Here is a 5,000-nt window from a genome sequence, read left to right on the forward strand (position 1 = left end):
CGTGTTCGAAACGTTACGTTTCGTGTTTCTCTCTCTCTCCCTATATATATATGTATATGTATATATATATATATATATATATATATATATATATATATATATATAGATAGATAGATAGATAGATAGATAGATAGATAGATAGATAGATAGATAGATAGATAGATAGAGAGAGAGAGAGAGAGAGAGAGGAGAAAGATTGGGAGAGGGAGATGGAGATGGAGACGGAGAGGAACTAGCGAGAGAGAGTTGGAGAGAAAGAGGGAAGATGGAGAGAGAAAGGGGAGATGGAGAGAGAGGGGAGATGGAGAGAGAGAAATGGAGTGGAGACAGATGAAATGGAAATGGAAAGAGAGGGGAGTTGAAGTTGGAGTTGGAGAAGAAGCTGGTGAGGGAGAGGGAGAAAGAGTGGAAGGAGAGGGAGATGGAGGAGAATGAGAGGAAGGGAGAAGGGGAAAAGATAGGGAGAGGGAGATGGGGAAAAGATAGGGAAGTATACATAATCAGAGAGAGAGAGAGAGAGAGAGAGAGAGAGAGAGAGAGAGAGAGAGAGAGAGAGAGAGAGAGAGAGAGAGAGAGAGAGAGAGAGGCATCTAACACTTGGATCAAACATTTTACATTTCCTCGAGCAGGAAGTACTATATAAGGAGCTAATATAAATGACGCTAGCGTAGGGAAGGGCCTTTGCAACGTATCTACACTTTCTCTTGATTCTCCATCCTAGATTTCACTTGTTTCATTCCTTGCATATCCGCAAGGACTTATGGGAAATGTCTCTACATTCGAGGTTGATTTCATGTAATGACCTCTTGTTCATTTCCACGTCCCTTTGGCAATGTTTAAAGTGACTTGCTAAGAATGCCATCACTCACGTTACTAGAAACCTTTCCGTGGGTCAATTACATATACCCTACGGTGTTGTCATGCCAGTCTTGGTGACAGTGATGTGGGTCAAGGTCACTAGTTTGGCCTTGGACCCATCATCATGTCTTAACTATCAGTAACACTTTGTGTGTGATAACGGACTTCTTTTAAAGCGTGAAATTTGCAAAATGATGAGTAATGTCTTCTTGTCAAATGATAAATGGAAAAATAGAATTATTGAATTATGAAATATATCTTAATATAACTAGTAAAAGTATTTTGAAAATACATACCAGTCAATAAGAAAAGTAAAAAAAAAAAAGAAAAAAAAAAACAAACCTAAATTCCGTTGGGAAAAGGAGTAAAACAAAAACTGATGCATCGTGATCGCTCAGCTTTTGACGTCACAGAATACGCCCTTGGCAACAAAGGAGGCAAGAAGTCTGTTGCCTGGTTTCCCTGATGTTTCTTTTTTTTCACTTCACTTAACAGTTCTTACAGTTTGTCAGGTAGAGTCGGCCAGTTCAATAACTTGTAGTTTGTTTGAAATGAACGTATGTATTGTTGCAGATCCATTTACAGTGAATCTAAAATTTGTATAAATGTGATATATTATTGTGCCAAAATATACTAATTTAAAGTTTACATTTATTTGCATCACTTTTAGATTGCCACAAAGTGCCTTACTTTTAGTTCGCTTGTATTTATGGGTGTTAGACGCCAGATGTTAAAAAAACAAAGAAAATGAAAGAAGGAAAGAAAGAAAGAAAAGAAACAAAGAACAAAACATATAAATCAAGACAAAATAAATTACAAACCATTTACCAGCCTTACTGAATGATGATAAAAATCGCGCATCAACCAGCATGGAAGAAAAAATCGAATGACGGAACCGGTTGACAGGTCATTATATTTCAGAATCTAAACTAGGCCACACTTGCTAATAAAGGACTGCACACCTGTGAGATTGCACATGTGCTGTCGTTTAACCTTCCAGCGTGACATAAAGTTTGTGAAAAAGCTTCCTTTCTAAGAACTTTGGTCCTTTTTTTGTATACATTTGTAAGATTGAGTCACCTGACTATCGTCATGTTTGATTGATGGGTGAGAGGCATAAGCATGTTTATTATAAGAAAGGTTTGTTTGTATAAAGTTACTGTCGTTAAAATCACTGCTTTTTTATTTTGTTAATGATTAAGTTAACCAGTAATAAGTAGTTTCAGCCACTAAATTTACCTCTGACTGGTAACTATAGTGTAGACCAAATAACCCAAATAATTTTCAGCTTAACTTTTTGTAAACATATTTTAATTACTATCTGTAGATAACTGATATTCCTGGTAACTGCAATAAAGGAAAGAGAGAGAGAGAAAAAAAAAGGCATTGAACTAGACAGAAAATGAATCAATGAAGGTGAAACGAATTCAACGACTGAAAGAATAAAAATCATTATAGATGTCAAAATAATGAATATGAAGAATTTTACGGACTATAGGACGAACATTAATAAATAGGTGAACATACAGCAATATACAACCGTTACATAAGAATCAAAGGTGAGAGATGCCGTACAGATTTTGATATCAGCACAGTCTCCAATAATTGGTAACCGTGAAATAAAACAATTTGCATCATGGTAACAGACAAAATCACCAATACAAAATTCACACAGTCAAAACAACAGCAAAAGTGTATGCATGAAGATTATCCTAAAAAAGGATGTAATCAACCTACCTAACACATGGCAACTGGAGGCATTAACTACGTGTACATCTGCTGCAATTGCGTATGGCAAATAAATCAAATTAACGAGAAAGGTGACCTGGTGCTGTGATGGTATACTTTGTCTTTATGTAATAAAGACATGCGTGATGAATGGCCTTGAGCCTAATGGTAATTTGGGTGAATTGATGATACATGATGGAATAGCAAGCTACCTCTCTTAATAATACATAACAGGCAACATATAATACAAATGGAGACTGATATCGACTACTAGTGAAAGTAACACGACTCCTTTCCAGCGATGGATTCCCTGTACATCAACCTTATTTTCCCTCTCCCGTAATAATAAAGACAAAAACATTAATGATTTGTAAAAGAACCAGTTGCAATAAGGTATTAATAACTTAAAATTTTACTCTGGTCACGTTGGTCACGTGGCCCTTTCCGTCCAGCTCTGGAATAGCCTGAAGAAACCCCTTGAGTTTGTTGTTCTCTGTTCATCGATGTTTAAGACTATGGTTAAGAAGGCACTTACTCACGGTGGAAGGAAGACTTATATGTCAGCTGTTTTGATCAAGAACTAATACTTTCAAATTTCGTCAGTGAGAAGTAAGCAATTATATATATATATATATATATATATATATATATATATATATATATATATATATTCATATATATGTATATATATACATATATATATACATATATATATACATATATATATATATATATATATATAACAACACACACACACACACACACACACACACACACACACACACACACACACACACACACACACACACACACATTTATTTTGTTTCTTATAATATATAGCATTGTTATTGTCTTTTCATTATATCTTAACAATCCTGGCTCAGGCAGGTGTATCCTCGCACGTATTTATACATTTCAAAACTATGTTGTTTTTTTTAGTTATGTACAAAATACCACTTGTAAGGAGAAAACATTAAATACCCGTAATGGCTGCAAGAAACGTGGCACTACCATTGTTACTGTGGGCTATAATGCAAGGTGGGGGTCTGTGTACTTGATGAATATACTTTGAAATTGTATTTTGTAATGAATTTTGAGAAAATTACCGCCCCCGGGTGGGCTCGAACCACCAACCTTTCGGTTAACAGCCGAACGCGCTAACCGATTGTGCCACGGAGGCTTATCTATTTTTATTATATTTTCTCCTGATAAAGAAGTCTTGCTAAATCTATGCAACGAATGAAGATAAGAAAGGTTCTACAGTACGCGTTTACGGTATATATTGGATGGAGGTAAGAACATTGCTTTTACTTTTCTTCATATTTGGAATGATAAATCTCTTTCTATCTTGAGCAATGCACCAATTCCTTCGCATGTATCGATAACATTAATAGAATAAAGTTTCTGTGTTAGAACTTCGTATCTGATTATGGAATATACTTGGATTGTTTTGTATTTTACAGTATAACCTAGCTTGTCTGTAACCCTCCAGTATATTAGGCTATACCGTACCCACACAGGTTGGAGACCAGTATTACTATTGAAGATGAGGGTGGTGGTGGTGGTGGTGTGGTGGTGGTGGTGGGTGTGGTGGTGGGTGTGGTGGTGGTGGTAGTGGTGGTGATGATGGGATGCTAAGAATCACCATCGTCATGTATTTCATCACTATGTAAACCAGTGCAAGGTTGCCTAATACCCATGGAACTGAATGTTTACTGTTTTGTGCTTGTATACTGCAACGCCAAATATGAAGGTTTATTACAATGCTAATCGTAATCGAGATATAATTCGTTCTCTTAAAAGTAATATGAATTGATACTGACAGAGAGAATGTAACTAAGTTGAATATTTCGATTTGTGGATGGTTGAAATGATATTTTAGGAATCCACATAGAATACTGCTGCTATTTGGCTTACTGTAGTCTAATAAGTAGATGAAATGATAAATATGTAGAGCCTTTTCTCGAATATACAAATTATGAATTTATTGATTCCACGTGGTTATTTTGATGGACATTTTATTTATCCACTTAGTAACGCAGTAGAAATGTCTTCCTTCATCAGGGAAGGAGGAACATTTTGCAAGCTACAGTTTATCAGTGTGAGGAAGGCTGAAGACCGGAAGTTGAGAGGTCAGTGTGCGGGTGAACCAGATAGTAAAACCTCTGTTTGCCGGAGTGAACTCTGCATACTTTTTTCTTGATCACCGTGTTAGCACGATGTGTTTCACTATGTTCATATGCGTATTGCATATCACTGATCAACATGATAGTAAATTATAATCATGATCCATCTGCTATTTGTATATAAAATACGTATTCAAAAATACTGTTAATATATTCTGATATCAACAAAATGTCAGCTTAGCCCTACAGAAATGTTGAGGCTTTCTCGTTTCATGACTGATTTGGGGT

At 35.9% G+C, this 5,000-nt stretch overlaps 1 non-coding gene across 1 annotated transcript; it reads right to left on the reverse strand.

The window, feature by feature from the left end:
- Nucleotides 1-3,692: 3,692 nt before the first annotated feature.
- Nucleotides 3,693-3,766, reverse strand: Trnan-guu. The gene has a single exon. It is a non-coding gene; the product is annotated as a tRNA-Asn (tRNA).
- Between the last annotated feature and the right edge of the window lie 1,234 nt (nucleotides 3,767-5,000).

This window comes from Penaeus monodon, chromosome 14 (genome assembly GCF_015228065.2).
Source record: "Penaeus monodon isolate SGIC_2016 chromosome 14, NSTDA_Pmon_1, whole genome shotgun sequence".
NCBI lineage: Eukaryota > Metazoa > Arthropoda > Malacostraca > Decapoda > Penaeidae > Penaeus > Penaeus monodon.